Source organism: Prionailurus bengalensis, chromosome D1 (genome assembly GCF_016509475.1).
Source record: "Prionailurus bengalensis isolate Pbe53 chromosome D1, Fcat_Pben_1.1_paternal_pri, whole genome shotgun sequence".
In the NCBI taxonomy this organism is placed as follows: domain Eukaryota; kingdom Metazoa; phylum Chordata; class Mammalia; order Carnivora; family Felidae; genus Prionailurus; species Prionailurus bengalensis.
In genome coordinates, this window is record NC_057346.1 from 9,097,619 (window position 1) to 9,114,903 (window position 17,285).

Below are 17,285 nucleotides of genomic sequence, written 5' to 3' on the forward strand. Positions count from 1 at the left end.
GACACAGAATCCGAAGCAGATTCTAGGCTCTGAGCTGTTCAACACAGGGCCCCACGTGGGTCTCAAACTCATGAGTCATGAGATCATGACCTGAGCCGAAGTCGGACACTCAAGTGACTGAGCTACCCAGGTGCCCCTATTTTTAATTTTTTGAGGAACCACTGTACTGTTTTCCATAGTGCCTATACCAATTTATATTCCTACCAACAGTGCACATCCTCACCAGCATTTGTTGTCTCAATTAAAAAAAAATTTTTTTTAAACATTTATTCATTTTTGAGAGAGAGACAGAGTGCAAGCGGGGGTGGGTCAGAGAGAGAGGGAGACACAGAATCTGAAGCAGGCTTCAGGCTCTGAGCTGTCAGCACAGAGCCCCACGTGGGGCTCGAACTCACAAATCGTGAAATCACGCTGAACCAAAGTCAGACACTTAACTGTCTGAGCCACCCAGGCACCCCTGATATCCTGAGCTTTGACTTGTTCTTGACTCTCTCTCTTCTCTCCAGTGAAATGTGACTGCCTTGAGACTCATTCCCACAGAGCCCTAGTTATTGCTATAAGGCAATGCATGCTAATGGATTAGCAAACATAAAATGATTCAGACTTACACCTCCCCCTCACACACACAAAGAATGTTCAAGTCTTTGGAAGGCCCAGAGATGAGACACTAAGGACAAAGATTCCATTGATCATGACCTGCTAGTGAGAACATACATCTTAATAGGCAGGCTCATGGGTGTACAAAGTAAGCTCTCAGCAAGAGTTACAGTGGCAGATAACACTTTGAACGCTAGGTACTAGGCTCTCTAAATGTCAGAATAGGCACAATGACTTTTTTGAGGTGGGTCTTCTTATTCACATTGCGCCTATGACAAAACAGAGGCTCAAGAGAAGTTAACCAAAGTCACACAGCTAATAAGTGGCCACGCCAGGGTTTCACTACAGGTCGTTAGACCGTCTCTTGTGGAGGATACCAATGATATTTCCTCCCAGGCTGCACCGTAAGTGTTCGAGTGCTTGCTGCTCTTGAGTCAAGTACATGTTTCTGCCTAAGAGCAAGCTAATTTTAGTAATGTCTTCAACTGCTAGCGAACTGACAGAGGAATAGGGAGCTTTATCTCAAGACCAACCTAGTTTTCTATAACTAAAATCCAAATGGACTTGATGTTTCCAAGACCACATAAGGATATGTTGGGGGTACTCTGAGTATTTCTTTCTAACTTAATGTCATCTTTTGCTTTCAGAAGAAATAGTTCCAGGATAGCTTCAAAAAAAAAAAAAAAGTTCTGCTGCCTTTCTAAAAGTGAGAACTTTTATTTTTTTGTTTATTTATTTTTATTTGTTATTTTTTTTATATATAATTTATTGTCAAGTTAACTAACATACAGTGTATATACAGTGTGCTGTTGGTTTTGGTGGTAGATTCCCATGAGTCATCACTCACATACAACACCCAGTGCTCATCCCAACAGGTGCCCTCCTCAATGCCCATCACCCATTTTCCTCCTCCCCCATCAACCTGCAGTTTGCTCTCTGTATTTAAGAGTCTCTTATGATTTGCCTCCCTCTCTGTTTGACACTGTTTTTCCCCTTCCCTTCCCCCATAGGCTTCTGCTAAGTTTCTCAAGTTCCACATGAGTGAAAACATACGATATCTGTCTTTCTCTGACTATTTCACTTAGCATAATACCCTCCCTTTCCATCCACGTTGTTGCAAATGGCAGGCTTTCATTCTTTCGCATCACCAAGTAGTATTCCATTGTATATAGAAACCACATCTTCTATATCCATTCATCTGTTGATGGACATTTGGGCTCTGTCCATAATTTGGCTATTGTTGAAAGTCCTGCTATAAACATTGGGGGTACCTGTGCCCCTAACGATCAGCACTGCTGAACTTTTAAATTGACTTAGGTCACATTAGAATCATATCACTTCTCAACTACTTACATGTCACATTCTATTACAATCTCTTTAGTCCTGTTTCATTTCTTTTTACCTGGATAATGTTGGCCATAGCTCCCTGACACTTTCATCTCCAAGGTGAAAAACAGGACAAGTAAAAAAAAAATCACTCTGTAGTTTACCAGCTTTTCCCCATGCCTGTTGCTCCTCAAAATTCACATTCTACAAATCTCATTTCCTCTCTATCTTTTTTTAATGTTGAGTTTTTATTTTAGGGGGCAGAGGGAGAGGCATTTTTCAAAGTTGTGAAATGCAGGGACCTCTCTATACTCTCTTTGCAACTTCCTCTGAATCTATAATCATTTCAAAATGATTTTTTGAAAACCATGAAATACACACATAAAAGAGTATATTAAAGGAAAATGTGTGGCTTAAAGTTAATACACATGTGCCTGCCCCCCTGATTAAAAAAAATAATAACATCTCCAGTGCATTGGAAGCCCACCACCCATGGTGCCATGTTCCCCTTTCTTTTTAAGTTAATTTATTTATTTTGAGAGACAGAAGGAGCAGGGTGAGGGGCAGAGAGATAGAGAGAGAGAGAGAGAATCTCAAGCAGGTTCCGTGCACTCAGTGCAGAGCCCAGTGTGGGGCTCGAACCCACAAACCATGAGATTATGACCTGAGCCAAATCAAGAGTTGGATGCTTAACCAACTGAGCCACCTAGGCATCCCCAAAGTACCCCTTACCAGTTGTATACCCTTGTCTCTTCCCCAGATGTACCACCTTTTTGACTTTTAATGTTTACCATATTTTTTTTCTTTACTGATTTACCAAAAATGTTTGTATCTCTAAATAATTTTGCATGTTCATTAGTTTATATAAATGGAATAATTCTGCATTGTGTGAACTCTTCTAGGATTTTTTTATTCCTAAGATTTATCCATTTTATTGATATAATTGGTTAGGTTATTAAGGGAACATGTCCCACCATTCCCCCAGCATACCCATTTCAAGGATGCATTCTTGAGAGTAAGGTGTCATTGGAACCATCTGTATGGTATACCTGTCTGAATCTCAGTAAGGCCTCTACATCAACTTTTAAAATTCTGGTGGGAAGGTGTGGAGATCTACTTGTCTCACAGCTGCTCAAGACAAGTCTCATATGTGAATTCCTTTGCCTGTTAAACCTTCTGCCTGCTGAACTGGAGTGGTTCACTTCTTTCTTTGGTCTCTCCTTGCCCTCTTTGAACAGGGGCCAGATTGTGAACTAAGAGTATTTTACTAATTTTCACTGCTGTATGGTATTCCTATTGTATAACTATCCCATCCAGTCTATTTATGCTTAACATTTGGGCTGTTCCCATTGTTCACAATGGTGCTTTAAATATTCTTGTACACGTTTTTGAATGCACACAGACAGCATTTTCTCTAGTGTATTTAGTGAAGAGTGCAAGTAGTGGATCATAACATATACACACATTCAACTTTACCAGGTGATACCAAACAGAAATTCGAAGAGTTATACCAGTTTACTCTCCCACCCATACCAGATGAGAGTTTCCACTCCATTGTTCTATAGCCTCAGCAACACTTGATATTGTGGCTTGTTTTTTTTTCTCTATCTGCTGCATGCGTAATGATGTCTTATTTTTGTTCAAACATATATTCATCTGGTTATTAACAAAACTGAGCGTCTTTTCAAGAATTTATTGACAATGTGAGTTTCACTTCTTTTGAGTGCCAAATTTCATTTTTTCTTCTGTGGATAAACAGTTGCCTCAGTATCTCTCTTGGAAAAGTTGAAAAGTCTATCCTGTCCTCATTACTTTGATTTCCACCATAGGTTAAGTGTACATTAATGTGTGGGTCTGATTCTGGGCTCTTGGCTGTGTCCCATCAGTCTTTTTCTTTTCCTGTGCCAATTCAACACTGTGTTAATCACTGTAACTTTATAATACATCATGAAAGACAGTTTCCTCACCTTTGTTCGTCTTTGAGTGATTTACCTTTCTTGACCTTTTTAATTATTAGAATCAGATTATCAAGTTCTATTTAAATTGCTTTACAAGAATTGATGTGTTTTTGATTATTGAGTTAAGTTTTGTGATCTAATCCTTGAATTTGATCATCTTTTTATTTTTTTGAGGAGTCTGTAATGTCTGTAATGGACAGGATAGGCCAGGTTATGTTGTGGTTACTGCCCACCTCAAAACCTCAGTGACTTAGCGCGAGGTTTATTTCTTGCCTCTGCCACCTGTCCGTTGTAGGTCAGCTGGGGATCCCCTCTGTGTCATCCTCACTCGGCAGCCTGAGCCGATGAAGCATCAGCATCTGGACCATTGCTGGTTTCAGGGGTGGTAGGAAGGAAAGATAGCTCAATAGCACACTGGTGCTTAAAGCTTCCACTCATCTTCCTTCACTCAAAGCAAGTCATGTTGATAACACCAGGAGCAGGGAAGTATATAGGATGGAAGAAAACCAAACATAGTTGTGAACACCAAACCATCTCTCTGTCAACTTTTGTAATTTTCTCTATAACTGTCTTGTTATAGGTATTCCTAGATACTTCATATGTTTGACAACATTGTAAATGGTTACAACATTTAATTTTCTGTTTGTTCCTGGCATATGAAATACAGTTAATTTCAGTATGCTGATTTTTATTCAGCAACTTTGCTAAATTCTCTTATTAATTTTAATAAGTTGTCTGTAGTTTATTTAGTATTTCCATGAACTGGATCAAATAATTTGTGAGTAATAACACTTTGTTTCTTTTTATTTCCATACCTATTATTTTGTTTTCTTGCCTAACTGCTCTGGCTAGAATTTCTAATACTAATAGATACTAATTTCTAATACTAATAGTAGCAGCCATCATTGTCTTCTTCCAATCTCAAAGACAAAGCTTTTTACTTTTCATCATTAAGTATGTATGATGCTTCTTGAAGTTTTTTTTTGTTGTTGTTGTTGTTGTTTTTGGTAGAAACTCTTTTAACAGATTTCCTACTATGCCTAGCTTTGATTTTTTTCTGTTGTTCTTTTTTATATCCCCATGACTTATTTATTTTATAACTGGAAATTTGTAGCTTTTTATCTCCTTCATCTATTTCACCTGCCCCCCATCCCCTGCCTCTGGCAGCCACCAACCTGTTCTCTGTATTCATGAGCTTGGTTTTGTTGTTGTTGATAATGCTTAGTGTTTTTTTTTAAATTTAATGTTTATTTATTTTTGAGAGAGAGAGAGAAAGAGAGAGAGAGAGGAGAAGGGGCAGAGAGAGAGGGAGACACAGAATCAGAAGCAGGCTCCAGGCTCTGAGCTGTCAGCACAGAGCCCAACACGGGGCTCAAACCCACAAACTATGAAATTATGACCTGAGCCGAAGTCAGACTCTCAACCAACTGAGCCACCCAGGCACCCCAATAATGCTTCATTTTTTAAGAGTTAAAAAAAGTCATGATTGGGTGTTAATGTTGGAACTGCTTTTGCTGTATCTGTTGGGATAATTTTATTTTTTGCTCTTCTTTCATTTGTTAATGAAGTGAATTACATTAACTGAAAATTACTGAAATTATATTTTTTATTATGAAATCAACCTTGCATTCCTGGGAGAAACCACTTTCATCTTGATGTGTCATCCTTTATATGTTTTTCTGCATTCTGCTTGTTAATATTTTGTTTAGGATTTTTATACTTGTATTCATGAGACAGACTGGTCTGTAATTTTCCTTCTTCCTATACATCATTGTCAAGTTAGGTACTGAGGTCATACCATTACGGTATAACTAACTGGTCAAACCATCTGGGCTTTTACTTTCTTTGAGGGGGATTTTTGTTAACTCACTAAAAGTGTCCTTGTTTCAAATGGATTTTTTTTTATTTAAAAAAAAATTTTTTTTAACGTTTATTTATTTTTGAGACAGGGAGAGACAGAGCATGAACAGGGGAGGGTCAGAGAGAGGGAGACACAGAATATGAAGCAGGCTCCAGGCTCTGAGCTGTCAGCACAGAGCCCGATGCGGAGCTAGAACTCATAGACCGTGAGATCATGACCTGAGCCGAAATTGGCCGCCTAACCGACTGAGCCACCCAGGCGCCCCTCAAATGGATTTTTAAATAAATTCTTGATAGTCTTCCCTCTTCTTTATTTCCCCCCATTCTTCTTAGGCTTCACTTTTGGTATTATTTAATGTTATAATTATTAAAATTTAAAATGCAGCAAAATACTTGTGTAAGAAGAACTATGCACAGAAAACCTATTTTATTCAAGGGAAAACATGAGAGACAGAGGAGACTATGGCTAAAGTGTATTTGGCCTGATGTTAAGTCGAGTGAATTTTTTACAACTATATGATAATTAAACTGTATGATAATTGGGATAACTGATTGATAATTACAATATAGTGATTGAGAGCAGCTTTGTTTATGGAGACCTCACTCTGTTTGGAACAGTGCCCTGCAGGCATGATCTCATTTGTCTATGTGGGATACTAGCATAGACCAATTTATGGATGGAGGGACTAAGAATAAATGACTCGCCCAAGGCCACATAACTACTAAGTGCCAAAGCCACGAATCAACCCAGGCCTGGGTGGCTCCCCCAAACCTCGACCTTAATGTCTGCACTATACTGTTTCTGTCACACCTCAGCTCACATGCAACCAACAGTGGAGGGTCCCATTCCATGGGTGACTCAATTTCAACTCCAAATCTTCTGAAGATTTAGACAGAAGCTCCTAGTTTACAGGTATTTGTTTTTTGTTTAACTCTAGATTCAGTTTAGACCAGAACGTAAAAATGGACCAGCCAGAAGCAGGCAGCACTGGTTAGTTTGAAAGCCAGACCTCTCAAGAGCCATAGCATTCTATCAGGCAAACGCTAAAGAATTAGCTGAAGCAGTGGGCAGATGATATGAACTTTTCAGGTTTATGTTTGAATTTAAATCCCTGGTACTAAGAAGCAGATTCTTTCAAGCTTCATGTAGTTTCACCCTCAGTACCTTTTTCTCAGTACCTCTTTCTCAGTACCTATAACAGACCTATAACAGACCTGCTACTATAGGTATTTGGGTGTGATGGGGGTGTGGATAGGCGGAGCACATGGGGGTTGGTAGATGTCCTAGGTGTCAATCATTTTGAAAATTCATTCAGTCGTTAACTCTTAGCTTTGTCTGGATGTGAGGAACTCCTTGAAGAAGAAAGAAATCATTGGGACTGGCAAACCTGTGTGCCCTTTTTCCTCAGAACATTTATTGTAATAGTCCTGCAGCTCTTTACCTCTCATATTTGTGATGTAGGTTTTATCTAATGATTCTGGACCTCAGGGAGGGGTCTGTGATTCTGAATGATGTCCCCTCATTTTAAGAAACTGGAGTGCCTTGACCCTAGTAGGGGATGACTTATTATTGCCACAATCAAAAGAGGCCTCTGAAAACAGCCCTCTCCTCCCCCCTGCCCCAAGATGAACTATTCTAATCTGTGGTAATAGTTACATGTAGAAACTCAATCATTTTATGTCCCCTGACATCCCTCAGCTGCTTTCCATTGGAAGTGGGTTACTTTAGAGATTCTGAAGTAGGGCAATGGTGGGGCTAAACCAAGATGGGCTATGGAAAGTGAATAGGAGAATAATTCTTAAATACCCGGGCTAGAGATACTGCATCGTGTGTCCTCTGAATTATTGGTGGGAATCATGAGATGAGTAAAATTTCTGAAGATTCTTTTTGCCAGGTTGGTGTCTATATTCAATGTATTATTCCATAATTTCACGTCACAACTGTCCCAGCTTGTGTGTGTGTGTGTGTGTGTGTGTGTGTGTGTGTGTGTGTAGGGGAGAGAGACATGGAGGACACACATTCCTATGACAGCAGATGAATGGATTTGAAGAGAATTTCAGCCAATCACGGTATCCTAATTTACCTCTGTAATAGATCATTTTTTATGCCAATATTGGGAATAATTCAAGAACAAAGGCCAAGACCGCTGAAATGTCTCTCTCCAAGTCTTGCCCCTCAGGAGAGTCACTGGTGAACTTGCATCGGTAAAACAATAGGTGTCTCTGATGGGTGGCAGCATGGATCTGGGTGGATCTGGACCCACAGCGGTCTGAAAGGATGTCAGGATCATCTTGTAATTTTATGGTGGAAATTGTTTCTGAAGATGTCACAAAGAGGCATATCATTAGAATAGTACTGGATGGGGCTTACCCTCATCTCTCCATGCTGGGCCAGTTTCCTAACACATGGCTTATAATTAACATGAAAGGTAATGTACCCCTGAGCTCCCTTCACCCTCACCTTGTCCCTTTGAAACAGTTATCTTCTTACCTGTTCAAAGTAATTGAGTTGTACATGCTTTTGATTCGTGAGTGAGAATTCGTGTGAGATAAAGCTGGAAAGAGAAATTCAATCTGAATCTTAGAAGGTCTTCAATGCCTTCTTGAGAGTCATTGTGGGTCCTGGAGAAAAGGGACAATTGATCATAGTACACCTTGGGAAGCTTGATGTGCCATGGACCCAAGGGGGAATTGGAGGTGGAGAGCCTAGCTAGGGTGCTTTCAGAATACCCTAGAGAAAAGATTAAAAGGGCTTCAATTGGAGCAGAGGGAATAAGAAAAAAAAAAAAACATGTGAAATATTAAGAAACAGAAGAGGCAGAACTTGGAGATATGGAATGAGTGAAGCAAACCCAGCATTTACTTTCTGTTTTATTTCTTCCCAGTGAATTCCCAGTTTGGAATGTACCTCTCCTTCACATAATCCTGGCATTCTCAACATGGGGAAGGAAGCTGACTCCATCCATCCCAGGCACCAGTGAGTAGATCCTGCTTAGCCTATAATTATTTGCCAGGGATTGGTTTAGAGGTGGGCATGCATCCAGTTCTAACCAGGGTGATGTGAGGTAAGCTGTCCCGGGGCTTGGGAAAATGTCTCATTTACTTGTAAGAGGAATGCACCATTACACATGTCCCACTTTCTGCCTGTGAATGTTGACATGTCTGGATGTGATGTCTGAATCTGTGCACCGCCATCTTGGTATCAGGCAAAGCCTAGAGGGTGGCAGAGCCAAGAGAAGTTGGAGATGTGACGATGGAGCCTTGAAGATGAATCTTTTCGTTTCTTGTCATGTGTGATAACACAGTTCCTTACTGCGGAAGCTCACTGGAGTCAGGATTTTCTGTGGCTGGCAGCTGAAGCCATGTTGGTGTAGCAAGCGAGTTGAGAGGTTTAAAGCGAGGGTACAGTCTCACCTTGGAGACTAGGATGATGGTGATTCTTTCGTCTTGAGGTGGACAGCGGTTAGACTTTCGATTCTGGAAGGTATGGGTGCGAATGGCTGTTCTTCCACTTTCACTCTGCGACTTTGGAGAAACTGTTGAACTCCTCTTAGCAGGTTTTCTCTTTTCCAGAAGTATAACAACATGCACATCCTCACAGGGTTATTGGGAAGACTCAGCCACATGATGCGTATGAAGTGCCTGTTGCCAGTAGGCACTCAGCCAGTTTTGGTTTCCTACTTCCCCATCGGGCATGTGGTTCCAGAAGAGTAGTTTCTCCCTAAACCAAACCTATCAGCCTATTGTCATGGACCCTGGCCCTTATGCAATGCTCACACAAAACAAGTGATCAAGAAGGTCTGAACTGAAATGAGCCAGAGGTTAGGGAACATCCTTCCGTGTGGTGAGAAGCTGGAACCTGGGGAGGCCTCGAATTTGTGTTTGTGGTTAAAGCCTTCATGTTCAGGCTTTTCCTGGGCAATCTCCATGCCCAGTGGAACCACAGTAGGTATATTATACATCCACTGCCACTGCAATAAATATAAATTGACCTCATTTGATCACTGCTTGGGTGTAGAATTTCTGGATGCAGAAGGACAGATTGAATACTAAAACAAATTAAATGACAGTTTTCAACGCTGTAATCATATTTCCTGGTTAAAATGGCTTGGGTGGATTTTCTGCCAACTGAATAATTCTCATCTGAAAAACACAGATGTATGTTGGCAGGTCCTGTGCTATCCCAAACATACTGTGAGAAACTCAAATATAGTTATTTAAATTACCGGATGAAAGCACGAGTCCTCACCCAGCTCAGCTGTCACACATGCTAACGAGATCAGAGTGCTTGGCCTGGGCCTTGGATCCTAATCCCAGAGGCAGGTGAGAGGAGAGTTATAGGAATGCAGGTCCAGGGAGCTGGGCATACGTGTCAGTGCTTCTTCACGTCTCCTCTCTCTAATAAAGAGAGACGTTGGGTAACTTCCACCGTGGGATGGGGCCTGGTGTCTTCACAAAACCATGGCAAGCATCCAAAGCAATCCTTTCTTTGCAGAGAGCAAGGAACTTCTGGCTTCCAATGTATTGAGTACTTGCTAAGTATCAGTCACTGAACTTTACATAGTTTATCTCATGTAATCCTGAAAACAAAACAAAACAAAACAAAAAAACAACAACCCTGGAAGGAGAGGCTGTGGTTGTCACCATACTGCAGATGAGGAAGCAAAGGTGAAGAGACATTAAGTACCTTGCCCAGCACGACATGGGCACTTAAGTGGCAGAGCAGGGATTTGAGCCTAAACTCAGGCTTTTCGTAGATTCCAAAGCCAGCATTCTTTTTAAAAAAAATTTCAGTGTTTATTTATTGAGAGAGAGAGAGAAAGACAGACACACAGAGAATGAGCGGGGGAGGGGCCGAGAAAGAGGGAGACACAGAATCTAAAGCAGGCTCTAGGCTCCAAGCTGTCAGCACAGAGCCCAGCACGGGGCTCCAACTCATGAACCATGAGATCACGACCTGAGCCGAAGTCTGACACCTAACTAACTGAGCCACCCAGGTGCCCCTCAAAGCCAACATTCTCAACCCCTAGACTAAAATGTCCTTAGCCCATTGCCAGTGACTGTGTCATGTCATAAAAGCGAAGATGGCCAATAACTCCGAGGCTTTTGGGAATTCTGCAGCACTGGAAGATAGATATTTGGAGAGGGGCCATGTGGCTTCCTGAGTGAGAGAGCTGTAGTCACAGGGTTAGCTTAATAAAAAGATTACCTTTCATCCCTCACACGGGGATAATGAAATAATATGGACTATGAGAACTCATCACCTGCTTGGCAAAAATCCCTACAGAGTTAGCCAGAGGAAACCCCAGGTGTTTTGGCCTTGAACAAGGCACATAGAACAATTCTGAACCTGTGTCCAGTGCTGCTCTCTGTACAGGCCTACTGCTCTCTGTGCTCAGGATGACCAGGGCTGTACGGATGTATTTTCCTTCCCAGCACTGTTTTTCCTCTTGTCAGGCACAGTGTTGGGTTCTATTCGCACCTAGACCACAGTAGAGAATATTTGGTTCTCCCCGTCTGGCAACAAATGGTTTCCTTTTGCTCATTCTCAAAAAGTACAAAGAGATCTTGCAGAGACCGTTCAATCACCCTAGATTGGGCCCTTTTGCCTTATATGCTTCAGAAAAGGAGATTCCATCATTTTCCTTGTCTTCCATGCTATGATCAACACTCTTTCCGAATCCCAACCTAAGTTTGTCCTCCTGTGGTTTAAGCTCTTTCCTTCTTGTCTTTCTTGCATTATTGTTGGGCAGTGGGGCGGCTGGTGGAAATGGAGGTTCTTTGTGAGTTTACCGAATCCTGACCCAAGCTGAGCTTTGTAGAAGTTGACAGCCGCCCTGCTTATTAAAGAGACTATATTCCCTGTATGTCTATTTTTATATCCTCAGAGCACTAGGAAGCCTTTGTTGCAAGGGAGGTGATCTCTCTCAAGAGACTGAGCAACTTGGAAAATAACAGCAGTTTGCAGGCTTTTCAGGTGCCTAGAAATTGCTCTCTTTTAGAAACAACCTTTTTGCTTTTGAAACAGTTAATTGAATAGCGTTTACATTCATAACACGACAAGAAATCATCCAACCCCATGTGCAGTTGTGACAGCTGGAAAGTATTTTGCAGTCATCTTCATGCATCAGACCTTACGGAACCTCTGTTGCCCCCTTCCTCTGTCCCTATAAGCCTATAAAATACATTTTCTTCTGCTGACACTGCAGCATGAACTCTCCATAGCAACTTATTCCCATACCACCTGTTAATAATGCCAAGAGTAATGTATTTAACTCCCTGCATACTGTGCCAAAATGTTTACACAATTCAGCTTATTTCAGACTTTAAAGAGCAGACATAAATCCTAAACTAGCTGTGTCCCTTCCAAACACTCAGGGACTTGGTTGCAATGTTTTTGTGGGTAGAATTGGGCCGATTTTTCCCAGCTATTTTTTCAATAAAAAGTAAGGTACTCCTTTGGGGCTACTTTGCTAACTGTTTGGGGGTACTCAGAAACGAGCTGCTTTGCAGAACATTGTCAAATGTAAGAACGCACCTCTTCAGTTAAATATCAGCTTTATTGGCAATGTTCTTAATTAAAACAAAACTAATACTTCTAGATGAAAAATTTGTCCATGTAAATATGTGATGATAATGTTCATAATGCATCACCTGAAATAATGATAATATGAATTAAGATTTATTTTGTATTTTACTGTTTATAATGTCAATTTCCATTTTTTGCTGTTCTTATGAAAATTCTGTACTGTACTGATCAAAATCTACATTTTACACCGACAGGCCTGAGACTCATACTAGGAGGCAGTCTGCCTAAGATCACACAGCTAGTAGGAGACAGAGCTGGGATTTGCACTCTGATCTGTTGCTATAAAGCTAAGAGTTTGCACCACATGAAAACTTGCTAAAATGGGTTTCTAGAAACATCTCATGAGGAGATATTAAGAGGCATGTCTCTAAAAGATTGTCCTGTCATTAAGGAATTTCCCTTTGGCAATTTGATATTGTATTCTTCTCTTTGGAAATTCACGATGCACAAGTACACGTAAGGCTCTGATAAGTTTTGCAATAAAGAAGCCTGCTTAGTTCTGTGCAACCCAGCAGTTTCCAGGCTTCCTTGAGCATGGTACACTTTTTCCTTCACACATCTATTAACACTCAGAGGAACATGGTCCGTGGAGCACAGGGTGAGCGACATTGCACTCTGTCAGCCTGCTTCCCAATCAACGTTGAACGCCCAAGGGTACGGCACCCCTGTGGTCTTCGCTCAGTGTCCAGATGCCTCTGAAGTGCCTTTTAAAAAATACATATGGGGCGCCTGGGTGGCTCAGTCAGCTAAGCAGCTGACTCTTGGTCTCAGCTCAGGTCTTGATCTCAGAGTTGTGAGTTCAAGCTCTGTATTAGACCCCATGTTGGGCATGGAGCCTCCTTTAAAAAAATTTAAATAATTAATTAATTAGGTAAATAATTAAACAGGACACACATAAGACTATTATCTTCTCCAGCCATTCCTTATTCATTCACTCAGGGTCTCTCCCTCTTGGCAATACGTTAATCCGGCTTCCTGAAAGGGATAATTTTCCCACATTTTTTAAACAAATAACAAAATAAGGCCTGGATTCATCGAAGCTGAACTGGTTTGTCCAGATCCCCAGAGAGTCAAACATCATGTTTTCATCTGAAAACCTTTAGTCAGCCCAGCAGAACTCTGTGCCCGAGCAGACATGTTCATGAGACCCCACATAATGACAAAGCCAAATGAATCGGTCCTTCAGAAAGTGCTTACTATCCTGCACACATGATCAAAATCTAAAATGATGTCACTGCTGGGTAAATGGTCCAACGAGTAAAGAATTAGTAAATCCCAAGATTGTAAATGAAAACTTTTTCATGAAAGACTGTTGTCTCCTTAATCCCTAGCACATAAAACTAAAAACAAAACAAAACCAAAAAATAAAAAAATAAAAAAACGCAAACAAAACATCTTGCTTACAATCAATCCAAATATTTGAAAACCCCTTAAGTTCTAATTGGGATGTTCAGTTTTCTTGCAAATCCCTGGCATTGTATTGCTATAGCCAGGAATTTTCAATCATTGACTAATTCATTCCTTTCTGTTCTGTACCTCCAGTGCATATCGTTCTGGTCTGGTGCTTTCTATTATGTTGACAATCTTATTATTGTTAGTTGGCTCTATGCTGAGACCTTTAGCTATAAATGTTAATTATTTTTTTTATCTGCAAATGGATAAAATGGGAACTAGGCAGAACCAGGAAGAAATCATGTTCCTCTTGAAAGAAATCTGAGGCTAAAATCCATGGAAGTTTGCTGAATTTCTGTCTCCTTAGTCTTTTCACTGTTATCCATTTAAAGCTATAATGTCGGGTTTTTTCCAAGAGACCCTGAAACAAGATTCAAAAATGAAAACTTTAGAACCACGGTTTGGAAGATGCCTCATAGAAAAATCACCAGAAACTGTAGACCCCATATGACAAGAGCAATTTGAAACCATCGAGGGGAGAAGTAACCTGGCAAAGTAAGGTATCAAAGATTTTGGATCCAGAGTCACAGATGAAAAGGTCAAAAGCTTGCAGCTAAGGATAAAATGAGGAGTTAAATAAAAAAGTTGTCCTCTGCATTGGATTCTTTCCAGGTCAACAACTACTGAGTCGTTAGGAAAAACTAGAGTCCAAGAGTTCCTGATTGCCTGTGACAGGCCTCCCTTCCCCAGATGGAGTTCGCGCACTGCCCTTGCCAACAGCGCTGACTCACCCACCTCCGCAGGGCGCGGACACCAGCTCCGAAGAGCAAAAGCAGAATCTGGCTGCGTCCGGTTGTGTTCCTGGTCAGCTTGCATTTTCGACCTCAGAGTGAGGGGCTATGATTTAAATGTGGGCATTCTCTTAAAGTTCAGTTCCTCCAGAGGGTTTGTGAAAGCCTGAACCGCAGAGCCGTGATGATTTTCCTACACCAGGAGCAAAATTAAATGTTGTCTATCAGCTGGCCTAGCGGAAACAAGAGATCCAAAGCCACCTAATACGCTATTAGCATAACTACCTGCTATGGTAATCACCATGGTCACCTCAGCATCGGGGTTGCAGTGGTTGCAGAGTAATGAGGTTGTACCCTGCTGGCCATACTCTTGGGCTGACCGAGTGATCATCCTCATGATTAAGGGCCTTGTAGAGCTTGCTCTCATTGGATAGACCTGCGTTTGCCCTCTCTTTGGAGAGCGGCATCTGTGAATACGATTATCCTCTTACATGGGAGTCTGTCTTACTTTCTGATGCACAACTTGCAGAATTCTGCTGTCATAGACTCCCAGAGCCAGCCAGGTCCCTGGGGGTCATGGAGGTTGCATGCGCATGCTGCACACAAACGGGGTCAGGACGGTCACATCTGGCCATTGCAGCAATTTATACAGCTGGGATCCAGAAACATCAGTTTCACTGTGCATGCTGTGCTGAGCACCCCACAGAACCCTGGCCTCAAGGAGATGTGAAGGAAGGGCTCTGTCCACAGCGCTGGATTCTACACACCCAGGCTGCTCCTGGGTCGACCAGGTGACGCTGTGTGTTATGATTTTGGAGAAACCAGCACTGGTGTCCTCAGAATCTCCCCATCTGTTGGCATTTTGCCTGAATTTCCAACCATTAGAGTCATTCCTTCGGGTGAAGGCAATGGTTCCCGACCTTTTCTTTTTTCTGTAGTACAAAGAACCCTTTTTAACATCAAAAAATATTACAGATATTCCACATTATTAATAGCTATATTTTCAGTTTCTGATGATTGAAAAAAGATGCAAAACAAACTACCAAAATCTCAGTGGTGCTTTTACATGGATTCATATGTAATAAATTATAATAACACCTTAATATCAGGAAAAATACTCACCCATGTATCTATGAGCCCATCATTTATCAGGTTTAGAGATAATGCTTTGTAAACATATGGATTCATGGTAGGTCCTCATTTTTACTCCCTACTCTCCCACTGGGGAGCCCATACCCCGTGCTTTATCACCAAGATTTATGGCCCATGGAATGGGGCCACTGAGTTAACCAGGATTTTATAAACATGTGTTCTCTGGAACAATGTTGCAAAAACATTGTTTGCAAAATAAACATGCAAACAAAAAATTGGTGAAAGTTGGGTTATATGGAGTCAAATAGTTTTCTTTACTGCAGGACTTCTCAGAGCCTTAACTGCTGACATGCATTTTGAATCGCTACGAAGGAGGCACTGATTTCAGAATTCACTAAACTCTTTGACCCATGGGTCCTTTTTCCAGGCATACTTATCGACGTACCTGGGAACAGTGTTCTGAAGATCACCACTTTGGGTTAAAACATTATTTCCGAAAGATCTCTGTTGAATATAAACATATAACCTGGGACACGGGAACCAGTAAGCCTTTTTTCTCCACTAGGATATTACCAAGGTTAGCTCCTGAGAGAAGCTGTTGAACTGCCAAGGGAAATGTCCTGAAGGAATAGCTTATCACACATCTCTCTTCTAAGGAGACTGAAACATGTGAACAGCAAGCTTCTTGTGTCACGTGACATTTATAGCTATACTTAATATCTCCTTAGCTTCCTCCCTCTCTTATAAAAATCACAGAGGCCAAGCGAACAAATGGCTGTCTGTCAGAAAATCAGATAGCACCGTGCACTAAAACATTTTGGTACCACAGAGATAAATGTCCTCTAGATGTTAAATGAGAAAGTCACATGCAGAATTTCTGTCTTTAGAGTGAATCCAGGTTTTGTTTGTTTTGTGTGGTGTTCAAGTTCCACTTCAGTGACCGAGTGGAGAGGCCTGGTTCCGTTAGAGGCTCTGTGTCGTGGGTAGATGTGGGCTGGCTTGAGGCTGCCTTCTGATGACTGCACCAAGTGTCCCCAAGCCTGAACTCCCCTGTGATGATCCACTTTCTCTCACCACCGTCCCCAACAGAAGCTGAGCCCCACACTGTACCTATTAGAGCTCCATACTTTTAACACGTAAGATCTGGGCTCCTGTTGAGATTCTGACCTCCCTGGAAAAGTTACAAATTTATTTATTTATTAAAAAAAATTTTTTTTTAACGTTTATTTATTTTTGAGAGAAAGAGACAGAGCATGAGTGGGAGAGGGGTAGAGAGAAAGGGAGACACAGAACTGGAAGCAGGCTCGAGGCTCCGAGCTGTCAGCACAGAGCCCGACACAGGGCTCAAACTCACAGACCGCGAGATCATGACCTGAGCTGAAGTCGGACGCTCAACCGACTGAGCCACCCAGGCACCCCGAAAAGTTACAAATTTAAATGTATTAGTCTTTAACAACCTGAGTGTGTCATGGAAAATGGGATTGGTGACTTGTGTCTAGAAAGGTGGAGAGCAGTGGGGTACTGGGGACAACCCAGTGGTGCCACTTAAGAGAAGGCCTCTGGATAGAGAGCCAAGACTCCCGAGGGAGCCTGTTTGGTCCCAGTTAAATGGGAAGCTTCAAGAGCCAGATCACTTGAGGTAAAACAAAGGGCAGACCATCTGTGCTTGCAGACACGGCT

At 41.6% G+C, this 17,285-nt stretch overlaps 1 pseudogene; it reads right to left on the bottom strand.

Annotated features, from left to right (window-relative positions):
- The window catches only part of LOC122483524, a 31,358-nt pseudogene extending 16,378 nt beyond the window's left edge, over positions 1–14,980 (bottom strand).
- Positions 14,981–17,285: the final 2,305 nt, after the last annotated feature.